Source organism: Pseudophryne corroboree, chromosome 1 (genome assembly GCF_028390025.1).
Source record: "Pseudophryne corroboree isolate aPseCor3 chromosome 1, aPseCor3.hap2, whole genome shotgun sequence".
In the NCBI taxonomy this organism is placed as follows: Eukaryota; Metazoa; Chordata; class Amphibia; order Anura; family Myobatrachidae; genus Pseudophryne; species Pseudophryne corroboree.
Window position 1 is genome coordinate 260,586,364 of NC_086444.1, and position 16,955 is coordinate 260,603,318.

The following is a 16,955-nucleotide window of genomic DNA, read 5'->3' on the forward strand; positions in this document are numbered from 1 at the left end:
CAGTGACCCCTGACTAACTTAATCAACAGATTTTGTTGTGTAAATTTAAATGTGAAATACATATACTGTACTCCTGCTCAGGAAGTACAAGGTATGTTAGATACTTCTCAAAGACTAAGGTTGCATTCCACTGTTCTAGAATTCATGTCCATCACAGGTAGAGGAAATTATCTCACAGATACCAGGTTCCCTATGAACTTGGGATTGACAGGACACTGAATTGATGGCTGGAGTAGTCCCATTAGTGACACAGCAAGCACAAGCTTTAGACCAAGTAGTTAATCAATTCCCTGTAGTGCCCAATCCAGTTGTCATTTATATAAAATCCTCTCCCCCTCTACAAACTTATCTGTCACCAACCTCTATTCGGGTTTTCTCCACAGCTTTCCTCTTCATATTTGTGTTCACCTACAAGGGGGTACAATACATGGATCTGATTCTCCCAAGGTTTCAAGTGACAGCCTGAGTATTTTCTCCCAAGCCCTGCATGACAGTTTGCAGTCCTTTCAGCCTGAGAATGGGTCGGTGCTGATACAATATGTTGATGACTTGTTGTGCTCTGATTCATTTGAGTCGTCCCTGGCAGATATGAAACAGTTTCTGTTTTGTCTCTTCCAGACAGGACACAAGGTCTCAAGGGATAGGCTGCAGTTGTGTAGGACAAGGGTCAAATATTTGGGACGTAGTACTGGTACATGGTTTGACAGTTCATGCACCACATGCTGTATCGGTCCTTCAAAAGTTCTGCCCGAACCCGGTATGTCTTATCAGCACGATGACACCAGTATATTACTGCAGTGTGCCTTGTCATGCACAAAGGGTGGAGGATGAGAATACTGGTGAAGGGAAATTTTGTATAGACACTGATATGCATGATGGTATGGAATATATGAATCAGACCTTTACTACGGGCCTGTTGGTGAACGCAGACCTGTTATTTTCTTCTTTTTCCCCCCTCCTCTAGAGATGTTTTTTTCTCTACATTATCATTACACAAAGTACCACCACACAACTGATGACATTCAACACAATAAATACACAACAGTTAATTGAATTGAAAGATTTGTGTCTGGAAGTCTGGAAGGGGAAGGGATATGGTCAGGAGTCCTCAGGACTTTGGAGAGATGGGCAAGGTAAGCCAGTGGCCCCCAGGGTGTATCTCCCAAGCCTAGCTGAAGCTGCATATGGTCTGACTCACCTAGGCAAGGAAGGTATGTGCAAATTGGTAAGAGCTTACTGGAGTGCACCAAGGTTCTCTTCTCATGCAGGCAAGAAAGCAATGACATGTCTTACTTGCTTGAGGAAGAATATTGGTAAGACAATACCGACAAAGCCATCCCATATCCCTCCTACAGACGGACCTTTCCAGGTAATACAAATCGACTTCATACAGTTACCACCCTGTAGGAATTTGAAGTATGTACTAGTATGCACTGATGTCTTCTCGAATTGGGTAGAAGCATTTCCTGCTGCCACAAATACTGCTGTATTTACCGCTAAGAAAAATTGTGCAGGAATTTGTGTGTAGATATGGTATCCCTAAGACTGAGAGTGATAGGGGTACTCATTTTACAGGTGAAGTCTTTCAGGTTATGTGCAAACTTATGGGTATTAATAGTAAGCTACATACTCCCTACCAGCCACAGGCCAGTGCAAAGGTGGAGAGAATGAACAGCACTATTAAGAACAAGCTGAGCAAAGTGATGGCTGAAACTGGACTGTTTGTGGCCGGAAGCACTGCCACCAGTGTTGTACAGCATCAGAACCACTCCCAGGTCACCGCATAACCTATCACCGTTTGACATTCTTTTTGGACGACAGCCCCATGTAATGATAGATCCCCAGGATGATCTGAAATGCAATAATGAAATGACTGTGCAATATTTGGTTAGGATGTGCCAGCAGTTTAGAAACCAGAAAAGGAATTTGAAACTGATGATTCCTGACAACCAAATAGTAATTGTCATGAAATTGAACCTGGGATTATGGGATGATTAAAAATTTTCTACGCTCAGGTTGCCTCAAAGACAGGTGGGAAGGACCGTATCAAGTTTTGTTGGCCCGCACGACATCGCTGAAAGTCGCCAAAAGAGAGACTTGGGTCCACTCGTCCCATTGCAAGAAGGTCACTAACCCGGAGAAAGCTCGTGAGAAAGAGAATGGTGAAGAAAACCTATTATCATTAGAGAATTTGTTCTGGGAAGGCTGAAAGGCAGGACTGTTGAAGTGCACCTGAGCATGGTGAAAAGCAAAATCAAGGACTGTTTTCTTATTTTTTTTTCTCTCCAAGCACACCCCCCCCCCCCCCCTCTTCATTTTTTTTTCTCTTCCCTTCCGCTTTTCGAAATGGATCCACACCAAGAGACTGTATTCCGGATTTTTCTTGTGATTCTATTGTTGATCAAGACAATCTGTTTTTGCGAGGGCCCCCGAGAAGTCGAGCAAGGATCTGGAATGGGTTCTGATGGAAAGGATGAATTTGTAGGATACCAGGATCAGTCCATCACTTTGGTCAAAGATGGTATAAGTAAGAGATCTGGTAGTCACAGAGCTCGGAGGCAATGTGAGGGGTTGTCTGATGAATACTGCATAGGTAAGTACTGCGATAACATAGTCGAAGATGAGTGCATCCAGAGATGACAGTCAGTCAATAATATCAATATTGACAGACATCCTTTGAGTGATTACCACTCATTAGTGGGTACGGTCTTAAATCAAACAGAATGCTGGGTGTGCTCACAAGTACCTCAAGGACAGAGTAACTCGGGATTAGTGCCATACCCATTAATAGTAGATGAGGTACTGTACTTGAATTACATGGAGGGAGACTGGCAAAAAGTACAATATATCTAGACCCCCTAGCTTAAAGCTCCACCAGTACCATGTAGATAGATCACTACTGTGTTTTAACATAACCAATTTCCGTAAACCAGGAAATTGGGAAGTGACTTGGAACAATCAGACAATGACCTTCTCATACAGAGCGGATAAAGAATCCATCAACTCTGAACTTGTACGTGGGATAGTCGCAAGTGGAAGGTACTTCCGATACAGGTATACATGTGGGACCAAAACCATGTGGGCTGTAAAAGTGTCACAGGGATATTGTGGGCACATCATCCAGCCAGATACTTGTGTCAAGCAGATGGAAAAGCTGGGGACAGGTTTCTTTGTGAGAATAATCTGTGATATGATAAAAATGCATTCTGTCCCCTATGTTCTCCCAGATTACGCTTATTTCATATGTGGAAGGAAGGCGTACAAGTGTCTTACTCCGAGCTCTGAAGGGTTGTGTTACATAGGCAGAGTACTACCAGAAGTCATGACCATTGCACATGACAAAATGAAAGACATTCACCGCAACGCTCCACCTCCTTATACTCACACCCACTACGAACAAATTTTCAGGAGACACCTCATAGATAGGAGAGAGCTCGCAGCATCTAATTTGATACATGAATCCACCGGGATTCAGATTCTTCTTGCATTAGATATTATCCATACTGCCAGAGGAATCATAAATTATAGGTATATCCATGCGCTAGCGAACTTGATAGATAATATCACTGAGATGTATGACGACATCTTCAGGTATACGGGTAGGGAACTACAGGCCTACAAGAAGGCACTGGTACAACACAGAATGGTATTAAATTACTTCACGGACGTGACAGGTGGATATTGTGTTACTTTGGCAACTCAATATGGTGTGAAGTGCTGCACGTATATTACAAACAGTACTAAGGACACAACGGAGATCATTGATCAGAAGATGGACGAGATCTTGCAGTTGAAGTGGGAGTTTAGAAGGAAACACAATCTAATTTTAGCGGCTGTGGGTAATTAATTGACTGGATAGGCCTCATGGTTGAACCCACTCAAATGGTTCTCTGGGTTAGGAGAGTGAGCACAAGGTTTAATTGCAAATGTGGGGAAGTTTCTTCTTAGTATCCTTGGTGTTGTCATAATTATCGGCCTGATATTTAAATGTGTTCAGATTTTGATGCGGCGAAAAAGGCATAATAAAATTTGATGAGTCTAAGGAGTGAGGGCGTTGTAAATGTGGCAGATATGATATACTATCCAACAATAGAAACAGTGTTGTGATAAGTAATGTAAATGAATATCATGATCTGTTTCTTTCACTATTTATTTTTGTTTCCCCCTCTACACAGAAATCTACTAACCGGAAATGACATCAGTGTACCCTGATTTAGGTGTATGTACCTTTATAAGTGTTGTCTTACCCTCATCTCTGCAATCTTCAGTTAATAACACACATAGCCGATGCAAGAACGTTACCCACACATAATGGCATACACATACTTCCCCCCGCATGTATCATCAGATAAATGTGCTCCCCATTTATTAATAAGCTGAACAAGATGAGGGCAGCTAGAAAAGCCCTTGTCAATAAAGAGCTCTGTAAATGTTTGTTTGAACCATGTACAACCCCTAAATACGGGATAAGAAGGATTAAATGTATACTTCGCAGAACCTTGAAGCTTTTGTAGAACTTACACAGCATGATGATACATTCCCCTCAAATACATACTCATACATACACATTTTTTTTCTATCCCACTATGCTTTATATTCCCACCTACAACTCTTCCTCCTGTTCTAAGGTACTTATTCAAAGGTTGTGTATATGTATTATGAAATATGAATTTGAAATATATGTGATAGTTTTGGTTACTATCAAAGGGTGATCGGTCGACGTCAAAATTGCATATTTCAATATTTAGCATACGCCATGGCATCTATTAATGGATGCATCGATTTGGTAGGGTGCAAATGACCATAATGGCAAGTTACTGTGCGCATTACGGTAGAAGATGCATGTGTTAATTAATATCATATTGTCACAAAATAGCAAATCTCTATCTCACACACATCCAAAGGTGATACTTCCAGGAATACAATACAAACAGTGTTTTTTAAACATATCAGACTGTCTTGTTTAAGCAGGCATTGTGTCCATGGAAGATGGACCTTGGACTGAGGGAATGTGTAAATACCATTGTTTGCCCCAATTGTTTGAGAGTTGTATATTCAATAGTCAATAGATACTGGACTGTCATTGTTACACTAGAGGTCAGAACACACAAGAACACAATATAACATACACAAACACAAGCCAGACCCTTGTTTGCTTAATACCTTTCAAGACTACCAAAAAGTGACATTACAGACCAGACATTGATGTATGATATATCAAATGTATAACATTTATATTCTCGTACACATAGTTTAAACACATCTAACCCATGGTTTATATATATTTCATAACATAATTGTAATAGCAGGAAACTATATATATATATATATAGAATGCAGAATCGGGCGGGACTCTCGGCATACAAATAAAGACAGACAAGCAAGTCTGATGTTCAATCAACGTTTCAATGTCAAAGCGGCATTTTCGTCAGGACGAAAATGCCGCTTTGACATTGAAACGTTGATTGAACATCAGACTTGCTTGTCTGTCTTTATTTGTACGCCGAGAGTGCCGCCCGATTCTGCATTCAATATTGGACACAGCGCCCGCTGTTACCAGGGAGGGCACCGGCTCTATCATTGTTGTCACATTGACCTTTGGGAATAGGGAGTGCCGTGGACTTTGCACTCACATATATATATATATATATATATATATACACACACATATCACGAGAATGGGAATAAATAAATATATCATGTGTGGGATCATATTGTTCAGGGTCACATAAGCAGTAATCCGGTGGGCATCAGGATATTGTCTCATATTGCGGCAATAAGTTATTAGCAATACCGGATTCATGTATATTACTCGTATGATAATGTGTTGGGTTTAACTGGACTTGGGGCGGGAACCCAGATGTAAACAACAGTAATCACATCTCAGGACTTAGTCATTACCCACCAGTTGAGCCGACCAATGATTTCCAGTGTACTGGATATGTCCCACCCCCGGACCAATGGAAGAAGAGCTTACATTTCCAATAGTATTGTATTTGGACCCATTGTTTAAAAGAGGCTTCCTGACCAGGCTCAGTGCTTATTCTCTGAAGGTCATCTTGCTAAGACTGACTGAGTCCTGGGTCCAGGAGCGCTCGCGAACAGACGTATGTATTATTGGTTGTAGCTCTTCTCTGTGATATTGTTGTATCTTCTGTGTATATCTTTTGAGTAAATACTGTTGATACGTTGGACCACAACATTACATTTAACTACTGGTGTCGCATTCCATTCTTGTTTGGGGTATAAGGTGTATCCAGCCACACGTGTCGCTGCATTGTGCGCACAGCGTGTCGGCATGTTTACTCAACGTGCATACACATCTTATAGGTTATTAGCGTATGCTTAGCGGCTGCAGTGGCCCAAACCCTAGTGTAACAAGGTACTGCTTTTCCCTGTAAGTTAATCGAACTTAACACTTGTATTTTAATAGTTACAGATGTTATGAACAATTGTACAATAACAGTGATAATGCAAGTTATATATATAACTTAATCTTTAACATGTTGATCAATTTGGTGTAGAGAGAGGGGCTGTATAAATCGATATGAGTTTGGGTGTTCTTACTCAGCAATGGCATTTGAAGTATCCAAATATATTCACTCACACTTCATACTTGCCTACTCCTTTGCTTTGCTTAGTCCCCTGGCCAATTTAGTAGTCCATGGTCTTGGTAAAATAAAAAAATGCAGTGACCTGAGCCATACCAGACTTTCTGTACAGCATGTACACCACTATATGTGATATGACATTTCCCACATGGTTCCCTGCACTACATAATGGTGAAACACTGATTTGCTAAGAAATCCGATTAGAATAAAATCCTGACACCAATAAGTATTCAGTGCTTAATACAAATTTGATGTTTGCAGATTTCAGAGCAGTGGATACTCAACCCACAGATATAAAAACATAACAATACACGTGAAAGCACTAACAAATATAAATGTATTATTAAAATAGTAATGTAATACAGTATAAATATAAAATAGTAATAAATTAATGAACCAACTAAAATTACAGCTGGTATAACATATAAGTCCTTGTGCTTATTTGTACCCCAAAGTCCTTATAAGTGAGCAATATTTCAGGAGATGTGCATATAGATATAGAATGTGCAGGTGTTTTGTTTTGTTATATATGCTAAGGCCAGTGTGTTAATAATCTCCTCTCCTGGCCAGGAATAGGTTGCAGTTTATAGGGGAATAGTAGAGCTAAGGCAATGTAACAGCCATATTCCTCATTCAAGTAGAAAGCAGAGTGCAACCTTTAACATAGCATACCTTGCAGCTGCTGGTGCCAGTGCCGTAACTAGGTGTGTGCTGAGGGGGCATTGCACACAGCGCAATCGCGCTGTGGGCGCACCATCAGCATCCACACTGATTAGCTGCTGCGCTGCCCGCTGTAGTGTACAGTATATTAGTAGCGCTGCGCCCGGCTCCTTCCCCGCCGGAGGCAGCGCTGCTAATATAGATCACAGGCAGAGCAGGCAGCGCTGGGCAATCTGTGTGTGAGAGTCTCTCCGTCCTCCGTGTGCTGCTGGGCTCTGCTCCACCCCCCCTCCTCCTGCTCTCCTGCACTGTACACTGACTTCCGGGTACAGGAGAGACGACGGCTGCAGCTGCTGCTTATCACAGCAAGTGAAGTCTCTCCCTCCATTCCCTCCCACCCCTCGTGCAAGTGCTCCTTATATTGTAGGTATGTGCTGCTAGTTACTACTTATTCCAGTAAAACAACATAAATACAACAACAAACTACTTTTCTTGTGTTTGGAAATTCTGGACTTTCTCTCAGTGACTTATTAGATAAACTACTGTGTAGTTTATCTATAATAAAGAAAAAAAGATAAACTGCACATACATTTATGTAATGTCCCCTGTAAATTGAATACATAAGATTATGTGTAAATATTTTTCTGCTATGGTATAAAACTATATATATATATTTGGAGTATTACTGTCTGGTGTAATGTGACTAATGAACGCTGCCGTGCGGTGTAATGTAACTAATGGACGCTAATGTGCGTTGTAATGTGACTGCAGGTGCTACCGTGCTGTGTAATGTAACTGGCGGACGCTACCGTGCGGTGTGATGTAACTAATGGACGCTAATGTGCGGTGTAATGTGACTGCAGGTGCTACCGTGCTTTGTAATGTAACTGGCGGACGCTACCGTGCGGTGTAATGTAACTAATGGACGCTAATGTGCGGTGTAATGTGACTGCAGGCGCTACCGTGCGGTGTAATGTAACTGGCGGACGCTACCGTGCGGTGTAATGTGACTGCAGGCGCTACCGTGCTGTGTAATGTAACTGGCGGACGCTACCGTGCGGTGTAATGTAACTGGTGGACGCTACCGTGCTGTGTAATGTAACTGGCGGACGCAACTGTGCTGTGTAATGTAACTGGCGGACGCTACCGTGCTGTGTAATGTGACCATGCAGTGTAATGTGGCTAACGGAGGGGGGGCAATTCTCTTTCTGGCAGAGGGCACCAAAATGTCTAGTTGCCGCTCTGGCAGTGGCGTAACTAGCGGTGTGTGAATTATAGGAAGGGATGGGGAGGGGGGAGAGGTAGCATTCATTTCAAAACATGACAGGGGGGGGGGGGGGGCGCAGTTGCGGTTACTTGCACACAGCGCTAAAAAGTCTAGTTACGGCACTGGCTGGTGCTAATCCATAGATTGCAGCTACTGTATATCCAGATTTGGTAGAGTCCTTACCAGGGAGCCCATTTGGCAGTTTTAGGCAGCTGCCTAAGGGTGCCGGCACCTGTCTAGCACCATTGAATTCATCTAGCAAAAGGCTGAAGGATGTCTTTGTATGCGGCCTCTTCCTTTTACACTGCGCTGGCTGCTGCAGGTCTAATCAGATGAAGTCACCGCTATCAGGCTGTACCACATAGTTTCTCAACACTTCCTCCGTACTGACACGTGTAACATCAAGTCATGTGAAGGCACATAGGAGGCAGATGCAACTATGGCTCCCGAGGGATGCCCCCATGGCCTCTCCTCATAGCCCTTATGCACCTCCTCCAGGCCCTGTATCCCAGCTATCCAGCAGCAAGCAGCACCTGACTACATGTCTGCACCCACCTGTAGGTGCTGCTGCCACCTGTAAGAGGAACCATGCCAATTACAAGGGAAAACAAGGAAATCACTTATAGGTAGGTAACTCATGGAGGTTTCTGCGAGACCACAGACAGTACAAATCAATACAGCCCAATGTGTGGTTTGCATTTGTAAACAGGATAATAGGGAAAACACAGGCAATGGGGCACAATGTAGTACATATGGAGGAGGGTGGGGGCAGTAATGAACTTACAGATGGGGGAATGGAACACAATAAGGAGCATACAAATATATAGATGTATACCCTTTGCCCCTGGCTGCAATGTGTTCGCATCACTGCATTTAAACTGTGGTACAGCATAATGTACGCATTGCCAAAGCTACAATATATACTGTAGTGAATGGGAGCCACTTGCAATGCGCATGCATACGGCATGCTGCACTGTGTATGCATCGCAATCCTACAACAGCGCGCTAATAGAAACACCAAGGCTGTAGCGGGACACATCTGTATGTATGCATGTATATATGTATGTTCACACATACAATTAGCATAGTTTCGCATGGAGTTAATGTGGACATCAGGATTTCCCAGGTTTAGCAGAGCAGCAGCAGGAGGACTGAAAGGTCTCAATCAGTTGTCAGCCAGAAACTAGGCTAATTAATTATCAGTACCTGTAATCTGCCGTTAAGTATGTTTACAGTGAACAGAGACATTGCATCTGACACAAGTTAGTGCCCAGGTGATAGGCAGAAGTAGGGTTATGTTAAGAGCCATTTGGAACATACACCCCATGCTTATCTGTTACCTACTTAGCTGTTGTATAGCAAACCGAAGACAAATTCCTAGTATACACAAGTATACCTGGCCAATAAAGCTGATTCTGATTCAGGTTCTGATTCTGCACTGTTTGTGATTACCAGTATTTGGACTGTTATATGCTGTTGTGAGAACTGCCTGTAAAGCTGACATGCAAATCCTGCATATGTAGCTGTATCCTGGCTGAGTTGGAAATAAAAGTTTGTTGGACTTTACCCCATCTATGTGATTTCTGTCACGTGTGGCACTCGAACATGGACTGAAATTGCTAGACGGTATCAACAGCAAACCCTACACAGGGCCACCCACAGTGGCAGTGAGACGCATTGCAGGATGCTACCAGCACTGTGGTTTGGTGAGTATGTATATTTAAAAGCAATGGATACTTGTATATGTGTTTTTTTCCCCAAGCTGTGCACACTATAAAGTGGTTACTAATTTCTGTATATGGGGCCAGGAGCCTAGGGAATTGTATGCACTGTTAAAGAAAACCAGTAGGATAGTGTGCTGGGAATCTGGCTTACCCTAGCCCAGAGGTTCTCAAACTCAGTCCTCGGGAGCCCACACAGTGCATGTTTTGCAGGTAACCCAGCAGGTGCACAGGTGTGTTAATTACTCACTGACACATTTTAAAAGGTCCACAGGTGGAGCTAATTATTTCCCTTGCGATTCTGTGAGGAGACCTGCAAAACATGCACTGTGTGGACCCCCGAGGACCGAGTTTGAGAACCTCTGCCCTAGCCAGTTAATTAGGCCTGCTAAATTTGTATATAAGAAGCAGAGAAATATGGACGAAGTTTTGAAGGTGTTTGCTGAATTGGGTAAAGGCCAGCAAATCTGGCTGCTGGCCAACAGAATCTGGCTGCTGGCTAACAAAATCTGGCTGCTGAGCAAGCTCGAATTCAGAGGCAGCAAAATTAGATACAGGGGCAGCAAACACAGATCCAGCTACTGCATGAGGAGTTGAAGAAAATTAGAAAAAGTGGGCTAGATCGTGAGGTGTTACAAAAACTCACAGCCTCAGATGATATTAAGGCTTTCTTGTGCACTTTTGAATGCACTGCCGCATGGTTAATGTGGCCAGAGGAGGAATGGGCTGCCAGATTAGCTCCCTGTTTCACAGGGAAATCCTAGCGAGCTAATACTAACCTGATAGTAGCTGAAGCTAGCCATACCCTTGTGTAAAGGAGGCCATACTCAGCAGGGTTGGGGTGACGGGCCCCACTAAACCCCAGGAGTTCCATGCTTGGAGGCTGAACCCTTCTGAGCCTCCAAGAGTTTAGCTGGCCAAGCTAGTCAGACTGAGTAAAGTGTGACTACAGCCAGAGAGGTATACAGCTCCACGATTAGTAGAGATTTTTGCTTTGGACCATGCTATATGGGTACAACACTGGGCCCTGCAGGCTGATCCCCAGCCATATCAGGTGTTAGCAGTAGTGATTGAGCAGTATCTTACTCTTTTAAAATTAACCCAAGCTAAGCAAGGGTGGCAACCAGTACCATAGCCCAGAACCCAGGTCCTGTTGCTAAGGGAAACCCCTACCTCCTATGGTGTGTTTTAACTGCGGCAAGCCCAGTCATATGCATTGGGACTGCAAATAAGAAAAAATAGTAAAGCGAGTTCTCTTGGCGCAAAAGCTGCCTGTACACTTCTAATGTCAAGAATAAATGTCACCACATTTATGAAACACAAATATTCACACAAAAAGTAGACAATAGAATGCGTCCTAGGCGCTTACAAGGTGACTAAACAAAAAATAATGTATACAATACTAGTGATGAGCACCGGAATTTTTTCGGGTTTTGGTTTTGGGTTCGGTTCCGCGGCCGTGTTTTGGGTTCGAACGCGTTTTGGCAAAACCTCACCGAAATTTTTTTGTCGGATTCGGGTGTGTTTTGGATTCGGGTGTTTTTTTAAAAAAACCCTAAAAAACAGCTTAAATCATAGAATTTGGGGGTCATTATGATCCCAAAGTATTATTAACCTCAATAACCATAATTTCCACTCATTTTCAGTCTATTCTGAACACCTCACACCTCACAATATTATTTTTAGTCCTAAAATTTGCACCGAGGTCGCTGGATGACTAAGCTCAGCGACCCAAGTGGCCGACACAAACACCTGGCCCATCTAGGAGTGGCACTGCAGTGTCACGCAGGATGGCCCTTCAAAAAACTACTCCCCAAACAGCACATGACGCAAAGAAAAAAAGAGGTGCAATAAGGTAGCTGTGTGGCTAAGCTATGCGACCCAAGTGGCCGACACAAACACCTGGCCCATCCAGGAGTGGCACTACAGTGTCACGCAGGATGGCCCTTCCAAAAAACACCCCCCAAACAGCACATGACGCAAAGAAAAAGAGGCGCAATGAGGTAGCTGTGTGACTAAGCTAAGCGACCCTAGTGGCCGACACAAACACCTGGCCCATCTAGGAGTGGCACTGCAGTGTCACGCAGGATGGCCCTTCCAAAAAACACCCCCCAAACAGCACATGACGCAAAGAAAAAAAGAGGCGCAATGAGGTAGCTGTGTGACTAAGATAAGCGACCCAAGTGGCCGACACAATCACCTGGCCCATCTAGGAGTGGCACTGCAGTGTCACGCAGGATGGCCCTTCCAAAAACTACTCCCCAAACAGCACATGACGCAAAGAAGGAAAAAAAGAGGCGCAATGAGGTAGCTGTGTGAGTAAGCTAAGCGACCCTAGTGGCCGACACAAACACCTGGCCCATCTAGGAGTGGCACTGCAGTGTCACGCAGGATGGCCCTTCCAAAAAACACCCCCCAAACAGCACATGACGCAAAGAAAAAAAGTGGCGCAATGAGGTAGCTGTGTGACTAAGCTAAGCGACCCTAGTGGCCGACACAAACACCTGGCCCATCTAGGAGTGGCACTGCAGTGTCACGCAGGATGGCCCTTCAAAAAACTACTCCCCAAACATCACATGACGCAAAGAAGAAAAAAAAGATGCGCAATGAGGTAGCTGTGTGACTAAGATAAGCGACCCTAGTGGCCGACACAAACACCTGGCCCATCTAGGAGTGGCACTGCAGTGTCACGCAGGATGGCCCTTCAAAAAAACACCCCCCAAACAGCACATGACGCAAAGAAAAAAAGAGGCGCAATGAGGTAGCTGTGTGACTAAGCTAAGCGACCCTAGTGGCCGACACAAACACCTGGCCCATCTAGGAGTGGCACTGCAGTGTCACGCAGGATGGCCCTTCCAAAAACTACTCCACAAACAGCACATGACGCAAAGAAAAATGAAAGAAAAAAGAGGTGCAAGATGGAATTGTCCTTGGGCCCTCCCACCCACCCTTATGTTGTATAAACAGGACATGCACACTTTAACCAACCCATCATTTCAGTGACAGGGTCTGCCACACGACTGTGACTGAAATGACGGGTTGGTTTGGACCCCCACCAAAAAAGAAGCAATTAATCTCTCCTTGCACAAACTGGCTCTACAGAGGCAAGATGTCCACCTCATCATCATCCTCCGATATATCACCGTGTACATCCCCCTCCTCACAGATTATCAATTCGTCCCCACTGGAATCCACCATCTCAGCTCCCTGTGTACTTTGTGGAGGCAATTGCTGCTGGTGAATGTCTCCACGGAGGAATTGATTATAATTCATTTTAATGAACATCATCTTCTCCACATTTTCTGGATGTAACCTCGTACGCCGATTGCTGACAAGGTGAGCGGCGGCACTAAACAATCTTTCGGAGTACACACTTGTGGGAGGGCAACTTAGGTAGAATAAAGCCAGTTTGTGCAAGGGCCTCCAAATTGCCTCTTTTTCCTGCCAGTATAAGTACGGACTGTCTGACGTGCCTACTTGGATGCGGTCACTCATATAATCCTCCACCATTCTTTCAATGGGGAGAGAATCATATGCAGTGACAGTAGACGACATGTCCGTAATCGTTGTCAGGTCCTTCAGTCCGGACCAGATGTCAGCATCAGCAGTCGCTCCAGACTGCCCTGCATCACCGCCAGCGGGTGGGCTCGGAATTCTGAGCCTTTTCCTCGCACCCCCAGTTGCGGGAGAATGTGAAGGAGGAGATGTTGACAGGTCGCATTCCGCTTGACTTGACAATTTTGTCACCAGCAGTTCTTTGAACCCCAGCAGACTTGTGTCTGCCAGAAAGAGAGATCCAAGGTAGGTTTTAAATCTAGGATTGAGCACGGTGGCGAAAATGTAGTGCTCTGATTTCAACAGATTGACCACCCGTGAATCCTTGTTAAGCGAATTAAGGGCTCCATCCACAAGCCCCACATGCCTAGCGGAATCGCTCTGTGTTAGCTCCTCCTTCAATGTCTCCAGCTTCTTCTGCAAAAGCCTGATGAGGGGAATGACCTGACTCAGGCTGGCAGTGTCTGAACTGACTTCACGTGTGGCAAGTTCAAAAGGTTGCAGAACCTTGCACAACGTTGAAATCATTCTCCACTGCGCTTGAGACAGGTGCATTCCACCTCCTATATCGTGCTCAGTTGTATAGGCTTAAATGGCCTTTTGCTGCTCCTCCAACCTCTGAAGCATATAGAGGGTTGAATTCCACCTCGTTACCACTTCTTGCTTCAGATGATGGCAGGGCAGGTTCAGGCGTTTTTGGTGGTGCTCCAGTCTTCTGTACGTGGTGCCTGTACGCCGAAAGTGTCCCGCAATTCTTCTGGCCACCGACAGCATCTCTTGCACGCCCCTCTCGTTTTTTAAATAATTCTGCACCACCAAATTCAAGGTATGTGCAAAACATGGGACGTGCTGGAATTTGCCCAGATTTAATGCACACACAATATTGCTGGCGTTGTCCGATGCCACAAATCCACAGGAGAGTCCAATTGGGGTAAGCCATTCCGCGATGATCTTCCTCAGTTGCCGTAAGAGGTTTTTAGCTGTGTGCGTATTTTGGAAAGCGGTGATACAAAGCGTAGCCTGCCTAGGAAAGAGTTGGCATTTGCGAGATGCTGCTACTGGTGCCGCGGCTGCTGTTCTTGCGGCGGGAGTCCATACATCTACCCAGTGGGCTGTCACAGTCATATAGTCCTGAGCCTGCCCTGCTCCACTTGTCCACATGTCCGTGGTTAAGTGGACATTGGGTACAACTGCATTTTTTAGGACACTGGTGAGTCTTTTTCTGAGGTCTGTGTACATTTTCGGTATCGCCTGCCTAGAGAAATGGAACCTAGATGGTATTTGGTACCGGGGACACAGTACCTCCAACAAGTCTCTAGTTGGCTCTGCAGTAATGATGGATACCGGAACCACGTTTCTCACCGCCCAGGATGCCAAGGCCTCAGTTATCCGCTTTGCAGCAGGATGACTGCTGTGATATTTCATCTTCCTCGCAAAGGACTGTTGGACAGTCAATTGCTTGGTGGAAGTAGTAAAAGTGGTCTTACGACTTCCCCTCTGGGATGACCATCGACTCCCAGCAGCAACAACAGCAGCGCCAGCAGCAGTAGGCGTTACACGCAAGGATGCATCGGAGGAATCCCAGGCAGGAGAGAACTCGTCAGAATTGCCAGTGACATGGCCTGCAGGACTATTGGCATTCCTGGGGAAGGAGGAAATTGACACTGAGGGAGTTGGTGGGGTGGTTTGCGTGAGCTTGGTTACAAGAGGAAGGGATTTACTGGTCAGTGGACTGCTTCCGCTGTCGCCCAAAGTTTTTGAACTTGTCACTGACTTATGATGAATGCGCTGCAGGTGACGTATAAGGGAGGATGTTCCGAGGTGGTTAACGTCCTTACCCCTACTTATTACAGCTTGACAAAGGCAACACACGGCTTGACAAATGTTGTCCGCATTTCTGTTGAAATACTTCCACACCGAAGAGCTGATTTTTTTGGTATTTTCACCAGGCATGTCAATGGCCCTATTCCTCCCACGGACAACAGGTTTCGTCCCGGGTGCCTGACTTAAACAAACCACCTCACCATCAGAATCTTCCTGGTCAATTTCCTCCCCAGCGCCAGCAACACCCATATCCTCCTCATCCTGGTGTACTTCAACACTGACATCTTCAATCTGACTATCAGGAACTGGACTGCGGGTGCTCCTTCCAGCACTTGCAGGGGGCGTGCAAATGGTGGAAGGCGCATGCTCTTCACGTCCAGTGTTGGGAAGGTCAGGCATCGCAAACGACACAATTGGACTCTTCTTGTGGATTTGTGATTTCGAAGAACGCACAGTTCTTTGCTGTGCTTTTGCCAGCTTGAGTCTTTTCATTTTTCTAGCGAGAGGCTGAGTGCTTCCATCCTCATGTGAAGCTGAACCACTAGCCATGAACATAGGCCAGGGCCTCAGCCGTTCCTTGCGACTCCGTGTGGTAAATGGCATATTGGCAAGTTTACGCTTCTCCTCCGACAATTTTATTTTAGATTTTTGAGTCCTTTTTTTACTGATATTTGGTGTTTTGGATTTTACATGCTCTGTACTATGACATTGGGCATCGGCCTTGGCAGACGACGTTGATGGCATTTCATCGGCTCGGCCATGACTAGTGGCAGCAGCTTCAGCACGAGGTGGAAGTCGATCTTGATCTTTTCCTATTTTTGGAACCTCAACATTTTTGTTCTCCATATTTTAATAGGCACAACTAAAAGGCACCTCAGGTAAACAATGGAGATGGATGGATACTAGTATACTTATGGATGGATGAGCGACTGCCGACACAGAGGTAGCTACAGCCGTGGACTACCGTACTGCGTCTGCTGCTAATATAGACTGGATGATAATGATATAAAAATATATATATATCACTACTGCAGCCGGACAGGTATATATTATATAATGACGGACCCTTCTGGACACTGTCAGCACTGCAGACTCCTAAAGTAAGCTACTAGTATCAAGAAGATAGAAAAAAAAAACACAACAGGTAGGTGGTATACAATTATGGATGGACGAGCGACTGCCGACACAGAGGTAGCTACAGCCGTGGACTACCGTACTGCGTCTGCTGCTAATATAGACTGGATGATAATGATATAAAAAATATATATATATCACTACTGCAGCCGGACAGGTATATATTATATAATGACGGACCTG

At 44.7% G+C, this 16,955-nt stretch overlaps 1 long non-coding RNA gene across 1 annotated transcript in view; it reads left to right on the plus strand.

The window, feature by feature from the left end:
• The first annotated feature begins 7,510 nt into the window (after window positions 1–7,510).
• Window positions 7,511–16,955, plus strand: part of LOC135056028 (uncharacterized) — a 47,796-nt gene continuing 38,351 nt past the window's right edge. Inside the window, exon 1 of the long non-coding RNA XR_010243873.1 lies at window positions 7,511–7,698. This is a non-coding gene — a long non-coding RNA (uncharacterized LOC135056028). The remainder of the gene's footprint in view (window positions 7,699–16,955) is intronic.